The sequence below is a fragment of the Lynx canadensis genome, chromosome E2, assembly GCF_007474595.2.
Source record: "Lynx canadensis isolate LIC74 chromosome E2, mLynCan4.pri.v2, whole genome shotgun sequence".
NCBI lineage: Eukaryota > Metazoa > Chordata > Mammalia > Carnivora > Felidae > Lynx > Lynx canadensis.
The window spans coordinates 17,888,649-17,909,041 of NC_044317.1; the positions used below are offsets into that span (position 1 = coordinate 17,888,649).

At 40.1% G+C, this 20,393-nt stretch overlaps 1 protein-coding gene across 6 annotated transcripts in view; it reads right to left on the bottom strand.

The window, feature by feature from the left end:
* ZFP90 (ZFP90 zinc finger protein) overlaps positions 1-20,393 on the bottom strand; it is a 37,994-nt gene that overhangs the window by 16,853 nt on the left and 748 nt on the right. The gene's annotated exons all lie outside the window — the stretch shown is intronic.

A 20,393-nucleotide genomic window follows, 5' to 3' on the forward strand; every position in this document is an offset into this window, starting at 1 on the left:
GCCTTCCCTCATGAAGCTTTTCTGGAAAAGCTCCCTGCCTCCCCCTTCAGCATTTGGTCCACATCTCCATTTTAGAACTGTAGTTGTGTTGATGCTTTTTTAAGCAAATATGCTTTTCTTTTTTTTATTTTTTATTAAGTAATCTCTATCCCCAAAATAGGGCTTGGACTCATGACCCCAAGATCAAGATCTGTATGCTCTACTGACTGAACCAGCCAGATGCCCCTAGTACTGTAGTTGTTTATTCACATTGTTCTCCCTCAACATTTTCTCAAACTCCTTTTCATTTCTGTATCTCTAAAACCAAGCACGTTGGAATCGTCCAGAATCATGGGGGCAAGTGACAAAACCTGCCCATGCATGCATGGAGACCTCTGCTAAAAAATTTTTAAAAACTCCTCAGGTGATTCATTATCAAAGAGCAATAGCTAACATTCAGTGAACATTCACCACAGGCCAGGCACTGAACGTGGGTCATTTACATGCACCCTCTCACTAAATTTCCTCATTGAAGCCCTACTGCTGCCCCAAAGGAAGCAGGTACCTTCTGCTGACAAGTTATGAAGTGTGGGCCTAGTCAAGAACCACTGCCTGGCACAGAGTAGGTATTCCACTGCTGAGTGAACAAATACAGAGTCTGGGTCATTCTTAAGGAAAATGAGGAGATTTTGAGGCTCCCCAAAAAATCAGGTGAATTAAATTCTTGGAAAACAAAAAGCAGCATTAAGAGCCAAATTCAAAAGCTGGTTCCTCTTAAATACCAGCCAAACAGAAAGAGTTTTGAGAAATCTAGTATATCAAAGAAACAACTGGGGCACCTGGCCAGCTCCATCAGTGGAGTGTGTGACTCTTGATCTCAGGGTTGTGAGTTCTAGCCCCACATTGGATGTAGAGATTACTTAAAAATAAAATCTTAAAACAAAAAGAAACAATAACAAAATAAATGACTTTAAAGGGAATAAACAAACCCATAAAATATATAGCAGGTATTAAGAAATGTGAAAAATCTTAATGAAGTGGGTAATTTTTAAATTTTAAATCACCAGTGTTGACAGAAAAAAACCTTAATAATTGAGGAAGAAACAGAGCAAACTGTTCCCAATTATCCTTTCCATTAAAAATCCTAGATCTAGGGGCGCCTGGGTGGCGCAGTCGGTTAAGCGTCCGACTTCAGCCAGGTCACGATCTCGCGGTCCGTGAGTTCGAGCCCCGCGTCAGGCTCTGGGCTGATGGCTCGGAGCCTGGAGCCTGTTTCCGATTCTGTGTCTCCCTCTCTCTCTGCCCCTCCCCCGCTCATGCTCTGTCTCTCTCTGTCCCAAAAATAAAAAAAATAAAACGTTGAAAAAAAAAAAAATCCTAGATCTAAATGTTTTATAGGGTAAATTCTTTCAAAAGGCAGAAAAAGATAATAAGCAATCTGAATGCTTCTGTAAGTTCAGGATAAACATATCACCAAAACCTGTATAGATCTTTCTCACTCTAAGGGCTATTTCACTTAAGAATACAGATGCAGGGGTGCCTGGGTGGCTCCGTTGATTAAACATCTGACTTCAGGTCAGGTCATGATCTCACAGTTTGTGGGTTTGAGCCCCACATTGGGCTCTCCGCTTTTCAAGTAGAACCCATTATAGATCCTGTTTCCCTCTTCACTGCCCCTCCCCTGTTTGTGCTCTGTCAAAAATAAATAATAAAAAAAAAAAAAGTGTTTTTTTTTTTTAAGATTTCCTTTAAAAAATACAAATGCAAATACTTTTTAAAAAAAATTTTTATTTACTTAGGGAGAATATGCACAAAGGGGAGGGGCAGAGGGAGAGGGGGAGAGGGAGAGGGAGAGGGGGAGAGGGAGAGGAGAGAGGGGGAGAGGGAGAGAGAGAGAGAGAATCCCGAGCAGACTCTGCACTGACAACATGGAGCCTGACTCCAGGCTCAAACTCACGAATTGGGAGATCATGACCTGAGATGAAATCTAGGGTCTAGAAAGTAAGCCATTCAGGCACCCTGCAAATAATTTTTTTAATTGTATTTTCAAAAAAAACAAAAACAAAAAACTATCCACCGTAACCAATTTTATCCCAGTATTATTTGTAATTGTAAAAATTTTAGAAAACAACCTAATGCTGAGAAAATGGTTAAAAAATTTTAGTATGCTCATGGAAATCAATATAAAACAGGGGCACCTGGGTGATTGTATGGAATCACCATATATCGCCATTGAAAGTGATTTTTAGGGTCACCTGAGTGGCTCAGTCACTTGAATATCTGACTCTTGACTTTGGCTCAGGTCATGATCCCAGGGTCACAGGATCAAACCCAGAGTCAGGCTCCACACTGGAGCTCGCTTAAGATTCTTTCTCTCTTTCTGCTCCTTTACCCTGCTCTCTCTCTCATTCTCCCTCTCTTTCATGTTAAAAAAAAAAAAAAAAACGATTTTTAAAAAAACATAAAGGGGCCACCTGCGTGGCTCAGTTGGTCTGACTCTTGATTTCAACTTTGGTCATGATCTCAGGGTCGTGCAGGGTATGGAGCCTGCTTAAGATTGTCTCCCTCTCCTTTTCCCACCACTTGTGCACTCACACTCTATCTAAAAAAAACTAAATAAGTAAATAAAACAAAATAAAACTCTTCATAAAAATTATATGAAATTTAGGGGTGCCCGGGTGGCCCAGTCAGTTGAGCATCTGACTCGCGACTTTGGCTCAGGTTATGATCCCAGGGTCATGGGATTGAGCCCTGCGTCAGGCTCCAGGCTGAGCATGGAGCCTGCTTAAGATTCTCTCTCTTTCCCTCTGCCACTCTCCACCACCCCCGGGAAAAAAAACTTACAATAAAACCTTGGATTGCAAGTAACTTGTGCAAGTGTTCCACAAGATGAGCAAACATTTCTAATAAATTTTAACTTGATAAACGAGTGATGTCTTGCAATACAAGTAGTACGTGATCACATGATCACAAGTGAGCCAATGGTTCTTCTCTTTCTCTCTCTCTGTGGGATTGTGGGTGATAGTCAATGCAATGTCACATTTCCATGAAATCCTCAAAAGGAGGCAAAAGCAAGTGTCATTGGATAAGTTCCTTGTTAAAGTTGCACAAACTTTCTTGCTTCCCTCACACCAGCCACAAAGGTTTTCAAAGATAAGTGCAGGTTAATTTATTTTTTTTTATATTTTGTACTTTATTATTCTGTATTGTAATCATTTTTATATGAAAATATTTCAGTTGTGGAACGAATCATCTGAGTTTCCATTATTTCTTACAAGGAAATTCGCTTTGATATTAAGTGCTTTGGATTACAAGCATGTTTCTGGAACGAATTATGCTCACAAACCAAGGTTTTACTGTAGATGAAATTTAAAATGTTTTCATTGAAAATGTTTAAGGGAAAAACATGCATTAAGGAGAAAAGAAGGAAATTTATTACAACAAATAAGAGGTGCTAAAGAAGGATGACAAATGACTCTTTTCTGTTAAAAAGTCTATGTTAGGGAGGAGTCAAGAGGAGTCAGGCAGAGGAGTACGGAGACCCTAGGCTTGCCTCATCCCTCGAACACAGCTAGATAAATATCAAATCATTTTGGGGGTATCTGGGTGGCTCTGTCAGTTAAGTGTCCAACCCTGGATTTTGGTTCATGTCATGATCTCAGTTTGTGAGACTGAGCCCCGCATCAGGATCTGCACTGACAGCATGGAGCCTGCTTGGGATTCTCTCTTTCTCTCTGCCCCTCCCCCACTCCCTCAAAATAAATAAATAAACTTTAAAAAGATATATCAAATCATTTTGAACGTCCAAGAAATTGATCTGAGGATTCAGAGAGTAAAAATGCACAACTAGAGCTGAAAAAAACCTACCACATTGTGGAAAGTAGTAACTGCAAAGAGTTGATTTGGGGAGGAAAAGAGCTCTAGGTGCTGCAATGGGGAAGGAACCCTGATCGCAGAGAGAAAAGCACGAGAGACAGAAAGAGACAGAAGAAAGAGTGAAAGTGCACGTGGGGAACTGCATAAGAAAAACTCTTTCCCCAAAACCACTGCCTTGGGAAAGGAGAGGGGCTCAATACCACAAGTTTGAGTGCAGAGTCTGAAGTTTCAGAGGTTTGCACCATCACCAGAATCTCACTTGGCAGGCTGAATTGTGGGCTGGTGGGGAAGGAGAGCAGAGACACAGAGCAAGCACCATGGTCTGAAGATCCCCTGGATCACATGGGGAGAAGCAGTTATGCTGCTTCAAGTGCATTTGGGAGAGGTGGCACAGTCTCTCTGGGGGCAAAAGATCTGGCAGGTGCCACTGAGCTGCTCCATTTGCTAACATAGCATAGGACGCTAGCTGAGGGCAGCAAGCCTTGGTGCCAGCTTTCTGCTGTGCTTTACATTTTTTTTAAGTTTATTTATTTATTTTGAGAGAGACAGTTTGTGTGCAGGAAGGGCAGAAAGACAGGAGAGATAATCCCAACCAGGCTCCACACTGTCAGTGCAAGGAGCCCAATACAGGTCTTGAACTCACAAACTAGGAGATCATGACCTAAGCTGAAATCAAGAGTCATGCTCAAACAACTGAGCCACCCAGGTGCCCCTCTGCTGTGCTTTACTATAAATAATGAACTGCTGTGCATTTGTATAACCCATTTCTGCAACAAGCTGGCACCGGCCAGTCTTGCAGAGCAAGACCCTCCTCTAGAGGATCAGCATGGGTACTCCCTGCACAATCTCTAAAATGTGGAGCTTTGAAACTCAGCCAATGCACCTGAGATAAAACACAGAAGTGCTGTGGCCTGTCAGGTGGACAGCTCAGATACAGGCAGGATGAAGTTGAGGATCTGGCAGAAGCCAGCCACACAAGAAAGGTGATTGTTTGCTCTCCTGTGAGGGCTTCCTGAAGAGTGGTGGGTGTGAGGTCCTCGCTGGGGGGAAAAGGGAGCCAGGTGACACAATTTTTACCCCACCCATCAGCAATGATCAACTTCAGTGAGCAAAACAGCACCACCAAGGGAGGCTAGAGTCATTTACACCAACCCCTGCCCCCTGTGCCCTGCAGGTGCATCTCCACTAGGGCAAGTCAGCCTGAATCAGTGCAGCAGCCTGCACCTCCAGAAGATAAGCATAAACCCTCACATGCACAAGTTTACTGATCATAGAATGTTACAAAGCTTCAGCTCTAGGGGAAATATTTCCCACTCTTCTTGGGATACAGAAAAAGCAATTTTTAATATTTAAAAAAATTTTTTTAATTTAATGTTTTATATGTTACTTATTTATTATTATTATTTTTTTTGATCTAGCTCCTTTTAACAAGGAGACCAAAATACACCTAGGATCTAGCTTCCTTTTTTGTTTTGCTTTGTTTTTTGACCTGGACAATATGAGAAGACAGGAATTCACCCAAAAGAAAAAACAGGAAGAAGTGAAGGCATGGGATTTAATAAATACAGATGTAAGTAAGATGTCTGAACTAGAATTTAAAACAACAATTATAAGGATACTAGCTGGACATGAAAAAAGCATAGAAGACACTAGAGAATCCCCAACTGCAGAGATAAAAGAACTAAAAACTAGTCAGGATGAAATTAAAAATGCGATAATGGAGATGCAAGCTCAAATGGATGCTGTGATAATGAGGATGGATGAAGCAGAGGAACGAATCAGTGATAACAGAAGATAAAATTATGGAAAATAATGAAGCTGAAAAGAAGAGGGAAAGAAAGGTATTGGGTCAAAATGCAGACTTAGGGAACTCAGCAACTCTTTAAAGCGTAATAACATTTGTATTATAGGAGCCCCAGGATGAAGAGAGAGAAAAAGGGGTAGAAGGTTTATTTAAGCACATTATAGTTGAAAACTTTCCTAAACTGGGGAAGAAAACAGACATCAAAATCCAAAAAGCACAGAGAACTCTCATTAAATTCAACAAAAGCAGCCATCACAGGGGCGCCTGGGTGGCTCAGTCGGTTGGGTGTCCGACTTCGGCTCAGGTCATGATCTCACCGCCCATGGGTTCGAGCCCTGCATTGGGCTCTGTGCTGACAGCCCAGAGCCTGGAGACTGCTTCGGATTCTGTGTCTTGCTCCCTCTCTCTGCCTCTCCCCCACTCAAGCTCTGTCTCTGTCTCTCTCAAAAATAAATAAATATTAAAAAAAAATTTTTTTAAAGCAGCCATCACCAAGACATATCATAGTCAAATTCATAAAATACACAGTTAAGGAAAGACTCCTGAAAGCAGCAAGGGAGAAAAAGTACTTAACATACGAGGGAAAACAGATCAGGTTTGCAGAAGATATGTCCATAGAAACATGCCAGATCAGAACGGAGTGGCAGGATATATTCAATGTGCTGAATGAGTGAATGAATATGCAGCCATGAATACTTTATCCAGTAAGAATGTCATTCAGAATAGAAGAAGAGAGGGGCACCTGGGTGGCTCAGGCAGTTAAGTGTCCAGCTCTTTGTTTCAGCCCAGGTCATGATCTCATGGTTTTGTGAGTTCAAGTCCTGTGTTGGGCTCTGCTCTGGCAGCATGGAGCCTGCTTGGAATTCTCTGTCTCCCTCTCTCTTTGCTCCTCTCCCACTCACACAGTCTTTCTCTCTCAAAATAAATAAACTTAACAAAAAAAAGAGAGAGGAAGAGATACAGAGTTTCCCAAACAAAAACTAAAGGAGTTCATGACTACTAAACCAGCCCTACAAGAAATATTAAAGGGGACCCTATAAGTGGGGTGAAGAAAAGGACCAAAAGTAACAAAGACTAGAAAGGAACAGAGAAAATCACCAGAAACGCTATTTTTATAGGTAATACACAGGCACTAAATTCATATCTATCAATAATCACTCTGAATGTAAATGGACTAAATGCTTCAATCAAAAGACAAAGGGCATCAAAATGGACTAAAAAACAAGACCCATCTATATGGTGCCTATATGAGATTCATTTCAGACCTAAAGACACCTGCAGATTGAAAGTAAAGGATGATGTAAAGGACGGAGAACCATCTATCATTCTAATGGAAGTCAAAAGAAAGCCATACTTTCATCAGACAAAATTGACTTTAAACCAAAGACTGTAATAAGAGATGAAGGAGGGCATTACACCATAATTAAGAAGATCTAACAATTATAAATGTTTATTTCCCCAACTTGGAAGAACCCAAATATATAAATCAATTAACAAACATAAAGAAATTTATTGATAATAATACAATAATAGTAGGGAGCTTTAACACCCCACTTAAAGTAATGGAGAGGGCATCCAAACAGAAAATCATCAAGGAAACAATGGCTTTGAATGACACACTGAACCGGATGGAACTTAATAGGTATATTCATAACATTTCTTCCTAAGGCAGAACACACATTCTTTTCAAGTACACACAGAACATTCTCCAAATAGACCACATACTGGGTCACAAAACAGCCCTCAACAAATATAAAAAGATTGAGATCATACCATGCATATTTTCAGACCACAATGCTATGAAACTTGAAGTCAACACAAGAAAAAATTTGGAAAGACTACAAATACATGGAGGTTAAAAAACATCCTGCTAAAGAATGAGTGGGTTAACCAGGAAATTAAAGAAGTAAAAAAGTACATGGAAGCAAATGAAAACGAAACCACAACAGTCCAAAACCACTGGGATGCAGGAGGCAGTCCTAAGAGAGAAGTAAGTGGCAACAATACAGGCCTACATAAGAACCAAGAAAAATATCAAATACTCAAGTTAACTTAACACTTAAAGGAGGTAGGAAAGGAATAGCAAATAAAGCCTAAAGCCAGAAGAAGGGAAATAATAAATATGAGAGCAGAAATAAACGATATAGAAACAAACAAATGAACAAACAGAACATATCAATGAGACTAAGAGCTGGTACCTTGAAAGAATAAAATTGATAAACTTCGGGCACCTGGGTGGTTGAGTCAGTTAAACATCTAACTCTTGATTTCATTTCAGGTTATGATTTCATGGTTGTAAGACTGAGCCCCACATAGGGCTCCATGCTGGGTGTGGAGCCTGCTTAAGATTCTCTCTCCCTTCTCCCTCTGCCCCTCCCCCACTCATGTGAACACTCCCCCCTCTCTCTCAAAAATAAATAAATAAATAAATAAATAAATAAATAACCCCCTAGCCAGACTTTTCAAAAAGAGAAAGGAGTCAAATAAATAAAATCACAAATGAGAGAGAAGATCATAACCAATACCACAGAAAAACAATTACAAAAGAATGTTATGAAAAATTATACACCAACAAACTGGGCATCTGGAAGAAATGGACAAATTCCTAGAAACATACAAACTACCAGAACTGAAATAGGAAGAAATACATAATTTGAACAGACCCATAACCAGCAAAGAAATGGAATCATTAATCAAAAATCTCCCAACAAACAATACTACAGAGCCAGGTGGCTTCCCAGGGAAATTCTATAAGGCATTAAAAGAAGAGTTAACACCTATTCTTCCTAAACTGTTCCAAAAAATAGAAATGGAAAATTCCAAACTCATTTTACAATGCCAGTATTACCTTCATTCCAAAACCAGACAAAGACTCCACTAGAAAGGAGAATTACAGGCCAATATCCTTGATGAACATGGATGCAAAAATTCTCAACAAGATACCAGGAAATCAAATCCAACAGTACATTAAAAAAATTATTCACCATGATCAAGTGGGATTTATTCCTGGGCTTCAAGGGTGGTTTAATATTCACAAATCAATGCGATATATTACATTAATAAAAGAAAGAATAAGAACCATACAATCCTCTCAATAGATGCAGAAAAAGCATTTGACAAAATCCTGCAACCATTTTTTTTTTTTTTTTTTTAGTTTATTTATTTCTTTGGGCGGGGGGAGGGGCAGAGAGAGACAGAATCCTAAGCAAGCTCTGCACTGTCAGCATGGAGCCTGATATGGAGCTCGAACACACAAACCCTGAGATCATGACCTGAGCTGAAACCAAGAGTTGTACGCTTAGCCGACTAAGCCACCCAGGTGTCCCTACAGCATCCATTTTTTATAAAAACCCTCAACAAAGTAGGGATAGACAGAACATACCTCAAATCATAAAGGCCATATATGAAAGATCCACAGCTAATATCATCTTCAGTGGGGAAAAAAATGAAAGCTTTTTTCTTTAATCAGGAACAAGACAGCGATGTCCACTGTCACCATTACTATTTAACATAGTACTGGAAGTCTTAGTCTCAGCAATCAGACAACAAAAAGAAATAAAAGGCATCCAAATTGGCAAGGAAGAAGTCAAACTCTATTTGCAGATGGCACAATACGCTATATGTAGAAAACCTGAAAGACTCCACCAAAAAATTGCTCGAACTAATACATGAATTCAGCAAAGTCGCATTTCTATACACCAATAATGAAGCAGAAAAAAAAAAAAATCAAGGAATCAATCCCATTTATAATTGCACCAAAAACAATAAGATACCTAGGAATTAACCTAAAGAAGTAAAACTATAGAACACTTATGAAAGAAACTGAAGAGGACACAAAGAAATGGGAAAACATTCCATGTTCATGGAATGGAAGAACAAACACCGTCAAAATGTCTATACTACCAAAGCAATCTACACATTTAACGCAATCCCTATCAAAATACCACCAGCATCTTTCACAGAGCTAGAGCAAACAATCCTAAAATTTGTATGGAACCACAAAAGAACCCGAATAGCCACAGCAATCCTGAAAAAGAAAAGCAAAGCTGGAGGCATCATGATTCCAGACTTCAACCTATATTACAAAGCTGTAGTCATCAAGACAGTATGGTACTGGCACAAAAACAGACACATAGATCAATGGAACAAAACAGAAAACCCAGAAATGGACCCACAACTATATGGTCAACTCATCTTCAACAAAGCAGAAAAGAGTATCCAATGGAAAAAAAGTCTCTTCAATAAATGGTGTTGGGAAGCTGAACAGCAATGTGCAGAAGAATGAAACAGGACCACTTTCTTACACCATACACAAAAATAAATTCAAAATGGATAAAAGACCTAAATGTGAGAGAGGAAACCATCAAAATCCTATAGGAGAACACAAGCAGCAACCACTTTGACCTCAGTCACAGCAACTTCTTACTAGACACCTTGCCAGAAGCAAAAAAAAATGAACTATTGGGACTTCATCAAGATAAAAAGCTTCTGCATAGTGAAGGAAACAATCAACAAAACTAAAAGGCAGCCTATGGAATGGGACAAGACATCTGCAAATGATATATATATCTGACAAAGGGTTAATATCCAAAATCTATAAAGAACTTACCAAACCCAACACCCAAAAAACCAAATAATCAAGTTAAGAAAATGGGCAGAAGACATGAATAGACACTTTTCTAAAGAAGACATCCAGATGGCCAACAGACACATGAAACGATGCTCAACATCAATCATCATCAAGGAAATACAAATCAAAACCACAATGAGATACCACTTAACACCTGTGAGAATGCATTAAAATACCTGTGAGAATGCATTAAAATTAACAACCCAAGAAACAACAAGTGTTGGTCAGGATGCAGAGAAAGGGAAACCCTCTTACATTGCTGGTGGGAATGCAAACTGGTGCAGCCACCATGGAAAACAATATGGAGGTTCTTCGAAAAGTTAAAAATAGAACTACCTACAAACCAGCAATTGCACTACTAGGTATTTACCCAAAGGATACAAAATTACAGATTCGAAGGGGTACATGTACCCTGCTGTTTAGAGCAGCATTATCAACAATAGCCAAACTATGGGAGTTAAGATGGCAGAGAAGCAGGGGGACCAGGATTTCCCTCTTCCCTCAAACACAGCTATATTGAGGTCAGAGCACTTGGAACACCCAGGAATCAATCCTGTGTCGCATCTTGTGTTGTTAATTTTATGCATTCTGACAGGTATGAAGTGGTATCTTATTGTGGTTTTGATTTGTATTTCCCTGATAATGATGCAAAACAAACTAGATATAGTGACCAAAGGAGAGAATAGAAGAAGTGAAGAGGAGAGAATAGAGAATAGTGAAATAGAAGATAAAATTATGGAAAATGATGAAGCTGAAAAAAAGAAGAAAAAGAAATTCCTAGACCATAAAGGGAGAATTAGAGAGTTAAGTGATTCCATGAAACAAAATAATATACATATCATAGGAGTTCCAGAAGAAGAGCGAGAGAAAGGGGAAGAAAGTTTATTTGAACAAATTAGAGCTGAGAACTTTCCTAATCTGGGGAAGGAAGCAGGCATCCAAGTCCAAAAGGCACAGAGAACTCCCTTCAAAATCAACAAAAACGGGTCAACACAACATATCATAGTGAAACTCGCAAAATACAAAGATAAAGAAAGAATTCTGAAAGCAGCTAGGGACAAAAGGGCCTTAACCTACAAGGGTAGACAGAAGAAGGGTGGTAGTAGATCTGTCCACTGAATCTTGGCAGATCAGAAGGGAGTAGCAGGAAATATTCAATGTGCTGAAAAGGAAAAATATGCAGCCAAGAATCCTTTATCCAGCAAGGCTGTCATTCAGAGTAGAAGGAGAGATAAAGGCTTTCCCAGACAAACAAAAACTAAAGGAGTTCAAAACCACTAAACCAGCCCTGCAGGAGATCCTAAGGGGGACTCTGTGAGTGGAAAGCAGCAAAGACTACAAAGGACCAGAGACATCATGACAAACATGAAACCTACAGATAACACAATGACACTAAATCCATATCTTTCATAATCACTCTGAATATAAATGGACTAAATGCCCCAATCAAAAGACACAGGGTATCAGAATGGCTAGAAAAACAAGATCCATCTATATGTTGCCTACAAGAGACTCATTTTAGACCTGAGAACACCTGTAGATTGAAAGTGAGGGGATGGAGAACCATCTACCATGCTATGGGGCATCAAAAGAAAGCCAGAGTAGCCATACTTATATCAGATAAGCTAGATTTTTTACATTTTTTTTAATGTTTACTTATTTTTGAGAAAGAGAGAAAGTGAGAGAGATAGTGTGGGAGGGGCAGAGAGAGAGGGAGACACAGAATCCAAGGCACGCTCCAGGCTCTGAGCTGTCAGCACAGAGCCCAACGCGGGGCTCAAACTCACAGACTGAGAGATCATGACCTGAGCCAAAGTCAGACGTCTAACTGAGCCACCCAGGAGGCCGCAGACAAGCTAGACTTTAAAATAAAGACCGTAATAAGAGATGAAGAAGGGCATTATAGCTTAACTAAGGGGTCTATCCATCAAGAAGAGCTAACAATTATAAATGTTTATGCCCCCAACGTGAGACACCCAAATATATAAATCAATAAATCAAATGTATAGATAATAATACCATGATTGTAAGGGACTTTAATACTCCACTTACAACAATGGACAGATCATCTAGGCAGGAAATCAATAGGGAAACAATGGCTCTGAATGACACATTGGACCAGATGGACTTAACAGATATATTCAGAATTTTTCATCTATAAGCAGAATACACATTCTTCTCAAGTACACATGAAACATTCTCCAAAACAGACCACATACTGGGTCACAAACAACCCTTAACAAGTATAAAAAGATTGAGAACATACCATGCATATTTTCAGATAACAACGCTAAGAAACTTGAAATCAACCACAAGAAAAAATTTGGAAAGCCCCCAAATACATGGAGGTTAAAGAACATCTACTACTAAAGAATAAGTGGGTCAACTAGGAAACTAAAGAAGAAATTTAAAAATATATGGAAGCCAATGAAAATGAAAGCATGACAGCCCAAACCCTTTTGGATGCAACAAAGGCAGTCTTAAGAGGAAAATATACTGCAATTCAGGCCTGTCTCAAGAAGCAAGAAAGGTCCAAATACACAACCTAACCTTATACCTAAAGGAGCTAGAAAGGCAGCAGCAAAGAAAGCGCAAAGCCAGCAGAAGAGAAATAATAAAGATAAGAGCAGAAGTAAACACTATAGAATACCAAAAAGCCAGAATAGATCAATGAATCTAAGAGCTGGTTTTTTTTTTTTTTGAAAGAATAAACAAATTGATAAAGCACTAGCCAGACTTCTCAAATAGAAGAGAGGACCGAAATAGATAAAATCATGAATGAAAGAGGAGTGATCATAACCAACACCATAGAAATACAAACAATTACTAGAGAATACTATGAAAAATTATATGCCAACAAACTGGACAATCTGGAAGAAATGGACAAATTCCTAGACACTCACACACTACCAAAACTCAAATGGGGGAAGAAATAGGAAATTTGAAGAGATCCATAACCAGCAAATTGAATCAGTTATCAAAAATCCCCCAACAGTAAGACTCCTGAGCCAGATGGCTTCCCAGGGGAATTCTACCTGACATTTAAAACAGAGTTAATACCTATTCTTCTCAAACTGTTCCAAAAAATGGAAACAGAAGGAAAGCTTCCAGACTCATTCTATGAAGCCAGCATTACTTTGATTCCAAACCACTAAAAAGGAAAATTACAGGCCAATAACCTTGATGAACATGATGCAAAAATTCTCAACAAGATACTAGCAAACTGAATTCAACAGTATATTAAAAGAATTATTCACCATGATCAAGTGGGATTCATTCCTGGGCTGCAGGGCTGGTTCAATATTCATAAATCAATCACTGTGATATTAATAAAAGAAAGAATAAGAACCATATGATCCTCTCAATAGATGCAGAAAAAGCACTTGACAAATTACAGCATCCTTTCTTAATAAAAACCCTCAACAAAGTCAGGATAGAAGGAACGTATCTTAGCATCATAAAAACCATATATGAAAGGCCCACTGCTAATACCATCTTCAACGGGGAAAAACTGAGAGGTTTCCCCCTGAGATCAGGAACACGACAGGGATGTCCACTATTCACCACTGTTTAACATAGTGCTGGAAGTCCTTTCTTCAGCAGTCAGACAACAAAATGAAATTAAAAAGTATCCAAATTGGCAAAAAAGAAGTCAAGCTTTCACTCTTCACAAATGACATGATACTCTCCGTGGAAAACCTGAAAAGACTCCGCCAAAAAACTGCCAGAGCTGATACAGGAATTCAGCAAAATCTCAGGATATAAAATCAATGAACAGAAGTCAATCACATTTCTATACGCCAATAATGAAGCAATAGAAAGAGATATCAGAGAATCAATCCCATTTACAATTGCATCAAAAACCATAAAATACCTACAAATAAACCTAACCAAAGAGGTAAAAAAAAAAAAAAAAATCCGTAAGCTGAAAACTATAAAAAGCTTATGAAAGAAACTGAAGACGACACAAAAAAATGGAAAAACATTCCATGCTCATGGATCAGAAGAGCAAATATTGTTAAAATGTTGGTAATACCCAAATCAATCTACACATTCAAAGCAATCCTAATCAAAATAGTACCAGCATTCTTCACTGAGCTAGAACAATCCTAAAACTTGTATGGAACCACAAAAGAACCCAAATAGCCAAAGTAATGTTGAAAAAGAAAACCAAAGCTGGAGGCATCACAATCCCAGACTTTAGCCTGTATTACAAAGCTGTAATCATCAAGACAGTACGGTACAGGCACAAAAACAGACACACAGACCAATGGAACAGAATAGAGAACCCAGAAATGGACCCACAAATATATGGCCAACTCATCTTCGACAAAGGAGAAAAGAGTATCCAATGGAAAAAGACAGTCTCTTTAGCAAATGGTGCTGGGAGAACTGGACAGCAACTTGCAAAAGAGTGAAATAGGACCACTTTCTTACACCATACACAAAAATAAACTCAAAATGGGTCAAAGACCTAAATGTGAAGCAGAAAACCATCAAAACTCTACAGGAGAAAACAAACAGCAACCTCTTTGACCTCAGCCGCAGCAACTTCTTAATTGACATGTCTCTGAAGGCAAGGGAAATAAAAGCAAAGATGAACTATTGGGACCTCATCAAAATAAAAAGCTTCTGCACAGCAAAGGAAACCAATCAACAAAACTAAAAGGCAACCAACAGAATGGGAGAAGATATTTGCAAATGACATACTGGATAAAGGGTTAGTATCCAAAATCTATAAAGAACTTACCAAACTCAACACCCCCCAAAAAAATAATCCAGTGAAGAAATGGGCAGAAGACATGAATAGACACTTTTCCAAAGAAGACATCCAGATGGCTGACAGACACATGAAAAGATGCTCAACATTGCTCATCATCAGGAAAATACAAATCAAAACCACACTGATACCACCTCACACCAGTCAGAGTGGCTAAAATGAACAACTCAGGAAACAACAGATGTTGGCGAGGATGTGGAGAAAGCAGAGTCCTCTGTTGGTGGGAATGCAACTTGATGCAGCCACTCTGGGAAACGGTGTGGAGGTTCCTCAAAAAATTAAAAATAGAATTACCCTACAACCGAGCAATTGCACTACTAGGAATTTATCCAAAGGACACAGGAGTGCTGATTTTAAGGGGTACATGCACCCCAATGTTTACAGCAGCACTATCAACAATAGCCAAATTATGGAAAGATCCCAAATGTCCATCAACTAATGAATGGATTAAGAAGATGTACACACACAGGAATACTACTTGGTAATGAAAAAGAATGAAATCTTGCCATTTGCAACATCATGGATGGAACTGGAGGATATCATGCTAAGTGAAATGAGAAAGACAGATATATAATTTCACTCATATGTGGAATTTGAGAAACTTAACAAATGATCATAGGGGAAGGGAAGGTGATAGGCATTGATGAGGGCACCTATTGGGATGAGCACTGGGTGTTATGTGTAAGTGATGAATCACTGGAATCTACTCCTGAAGCCAAGACTACACTGTATGTTAGCTAACTTGAGAATAAATTAAAGAAAAAAAAAAAAAAAGCCAAACAATGGAAAGAGCGCAAATATCCATCAACTGATGAATAAAGATGTGGGCCACACACACACACACACACACACACACACACACACACACACACACAGGAATATTACTCAGCCATCAAAAAGAATGAAATTTTGCCATTTGCAATGACGTGGATGGAGCTACAGTGTATTATTCTACGTGAAATGTCAGGTAGAGAAAAACAAATATCGTTAAGATTTCACTGATCATGTGGAATTTAAGAAACAAAACAGATGCATCTAACATATGGAAAGGGAAAGAAAAAAAGGAGAGGGAAACAAAACATAAGAGACTCTTTATGACAGAGGCACCTGGGTGGCTCGGTTGGTGGAGCATCTGGCTCTTGATTTCAGCTCAGGTCATGATCTTGTGGTTTCTGGGTTCGAGCCCTGCCTGGGGCTCCAAGTTGATAGCACAGAGACTGCTTGGGATTCTCTCTCTGACTCTCTGCCCCTCCCCTGCTCATGTGCACGTGCGCTCTCTCTCTCTCTCTCTCTCTCCAAGTAAACAAAAAAAAAGAGAGATTCTTACGATAGAGAACTGAGGGTTTGGGTTAAATGGATGATGGTCTTTTTTTTTTTTTTTTAATTTTTTTTTTCAACGTTTATTTTTATTTTTGGGACAGAGAGAGACAGAGCATGAACGGGGGAGGGGCAGAGAGAGAGGGAGACACAGAATCGGAAACAGGCTCCAGGCTCTGAGCCATCAGCCCAGAGCCTGACGCGGGGCTCGAACTCCCGGACCGCGAGATCGTGACCTGGCTGAAGTCGGACGCTTAACCGACTGCGCCACCCAGGCGCCCCAAATGGATGATGGTCTTAAGGAAGGCACTTGTGTTGAGCACTGGGTATTATTTGTAAGTGATGAATCACTAAATTTTACTCCTGAAAACAGTATTATACTGTATGTTAACTAACTAGAATTTAAACAAAAATTAAAAAAAAAAGGGGGGGGAGTCTATATGTATGCTCACATGCTTTGATTAAGATATATTTTTAAAAAATTTTTTAGTGTTTAATATTTAAGTGACAGAGAAACAGAGAGAGCACAAGCAAGGGAAGGGCAGAGAGAAAGGGAGACACAGAATCCGAAGCAGGCTCCAGGCTCTGGGCTGTCAGCACAGAGCCTGATGTGGGGCTGGAACTCGCAGACCGCGAGATCACGACCTGAGCCGAAGTCAGATGCTTAACCAAGTGAGCCACCCAGGTGCCCCAAGATATGTTTTAAGAAAAGTAGTACAAGACATAGAAAACTCAGGAAAATAATCCTATTTTTGAAATAGGTCTTAGAAGAGGTTTTGACATCCTAACATTGTCTTAAAGACAAAATTTCTTAAAACCGTTTAGTGAGAAAAAAAAAAAACTGTTTAGTGAAACTTAAACTGTTTCATGCAATTATTTTACCAGAAAATTGGGGTCACTGGAAAAATATAGTTTTTCTATGTTAGGAGCAGAAAATGCAAAAAGCACAAAATTACTGCTTGGCATTAAGTGGTTATGAGTGTTTGCTGTGACACCCACTTACAGAGTATGTACTTTGGAGAAAGGGATGAAACCAGTCAAATGGCCCTGTCCTAAAGGAGCTGAAAGCCTAGTACAGAGATGGATGGATAAACACATACCTCCATATGACATAAAAACAGTACTATGACAGCTGTGTACATGTGCTGTCGGAATGCACAAGAGGGGCACCTGACCTTACCCAGGGGCAAGAGTGTCTCGGCTGAGCTTAAAGCCCAGCTCCGGTGAGCTCAGGAGAAGGCTGAGAAAGAGGACCTCTGGACAGAGGCAGCCTGAACATCCCTGACTGCAAACATCCTGAGCTGGTTCAACAAGTGGCCTGGCTGCTCCTGGGGGTCCAGGAGCATCTCGTCTGAGTTTGGATGACCTGGGCCAGCTTTGGCTGAGCCTGTTCATCCTGATGATATAACCACAGAGCTCTTGGGATCTGGATTCAATGGAGACCAGGTCCTGGTCCCTATTTCCTCCCCTTCAAGGTAAATCTGGTCTTCATTTGCAGCTTTTTCTTCTAAAACTTTCCCCATTTCTTACTCTCCTGGCGGTTTCACCGTTTTTTTTATTCCTCCTGAAAATGGAGTGCACATATAATGAAGAAAAAGATACATAACGTCTATACAGATACAGCTACTAATGATCCCACAGATCCTAAGGATTTTCAGGGTATCCCTCCTTTTGCTCCCATTCCCCTCCACTTTGGAGCCACTTCAGGTATTAGCAGAGCACAGGGGGGGAAGGTCCCATCTACCAAACACCTCTCCACAGGAGCTCCAAGTTTCAAACTCTTGTTCCTACACTTCATCATTCACAGAAATCTTTAAAACTAAGAAGAAATCGTCCTAGTTTCCTGCTCAAGAACAGTGACTCAAGCTCTATTAACCATTAACCATTTCCAACATTCTGAACACACCAGACACACCCATCCTGCTGCTCATCCACCCACAGCACTCTCCTCCAGACCTGTGCATCGCCTCCTTCTGTACAGATGTCACCATCTCAGTAAGGATAAGGCTTACCCTGACCACCTTATTTAAGCTGTACCCTTACCATAAGCCACCCTCTCCCGCACTCAATCCCCCTTACTTTTCTCTACCTTTTTCCCCCCAGGTACTGTCACCTTCTAGGATATTATAAAAGTTACCTACTGAATCTTCCTTTCTCCTCCTTCTAGGGTGTAAGCCCCGCGAAAGCAGAGATCATTATAGATTTTGTTCACCAATGTACCCCAACTACTTAGAAACGTGTCTCAGCACATCACAGGGGTTCAATGGCTATTGGCTGAATGAATAGATGAATGAATGGATGGATTATGAAGGCCAAAAAGAAAAAAGTCCAAAACTCCTTTCTATTCTCATCTACCCACTGCCTGCAGCCACACACACTGTCACAAAGAACAACGGTTTTGTGAACATGCCCTTCATCTTCTGGCCTCCCAATGCCCTGACCCACAGTCAATTGGCTCTATCTCTACCCCCTTCATTTTCACTTGTTGGACTCTGCTCCTATTCAAGTGACATCTCCACTCACTCTTTCCCACAAGCAGAATTTCCTCTCCCCTCTCTGTACTCACAGCAGCCTCTGGACCTCTGAGACAACATCTGACACCACCTCTCTGGTACTATATACTTCTGCCAGATGCTTCCCCCACTCAGTTAACCTCCTGGATAAAGAGTCACATGACTCAATTACTCATCTCTTGCATTCCCGAAGGGCCAAGCTCAGAGAAAGGGAACCTCCGACAAAGGGAAATTTCTGCCTAAAAAGCCCCCTTTGTAGAGTCCCTTGTCCTGTCCTTTATCCTGTCCTTTATCCACGGTCATCACCTGCAGCCTGGGTTAGGTAACCCAAGTGGACTGTCAGGCCATTCCATGAGAATATAACTGAACTAGAGTATTTAGGGAACAAAGCTTTGAAAGTGTTGTTTAAAGCAGTCCCTAAATTCACTGCTCAGAACACAAATCCACTTTCACCATTAAAAAGGCAACCCTTATGGAAAGGATTATCACTCCCCCTTGGATCATCACCCCCATGAAATGTTAAGTGTGTTAAGTGATTCTAATTCTCACAGCCTGCTGAGGAAACACTTTCTATGGAAATGCACTGATGACCAGTGATTTGCTCTGGCTCACCTCAAACCAAACAACTGTCTTGTTGTACTAGTGTTACTTGTCTTCCTCCTTAAGGCTCACCCTTATAAAGCAAAAACATATAACAAGAAGTAAAAGATATAAAGGCATTATACATACTGTGTGTGTTTAATTTACAGTAAACTGCTTTTAAATGACATTATTAGTCAGTATTTTTATCTGGATTGATTTTTTTTTTTTAATTCTACTTTTAAGTAATCTCTACACCCAGTGTGGGGCTCGAACTCACAACCCAGAGATCAAGACTCACATGCTCCACCAAGTGAGGCAGCCAGACATTCCTGGATTGATCCTGATAGTCTAAAACACTCAACAGCTAGAATCTGTGATTTTTCCTTAATTCTAAAGAGAGTGTAGATTAAAATACCATCTGAACCTTGTTATATTTTCATGGATATACTCTATGCAGATCAATGGATAACCTCAGAGTTGTGATGCTTCTAGACAACGCCTCCTCCCTCACAAGAATAAATGAGTTGAGAAGTCAGCTTCATAAAATTAATGAAAGCTGAAGTCTGGACGCCTGGGCTGTGCACTATTATACCTTTGTTAAAGCAGAAAAGTACACAAAAAGTAATGGGACAGGTCCTTCTTGTTCTGTTTTTTCCTCTGGGCCCAAGAGAGCCTATCTCCAGCCTCTTCCTACGCAAATCCTGACCAAGCTTCTTTGGCTCCTTAAGGTCTCTTTATGGCCCCCGGGTCGGAGACTGGGGCTCCTCTCTCCTTCACTCACTAACAGTTACTTCCTCCTCTACAGTTGTCTATCCTGTGACCCTACCCTCTCCATTCCTTGACAAGAGTTCAAGGAATTGGCTTGGCACTCAGGACTCTCAACAGTGACAGTTCCCAACATGTTCACTCTTA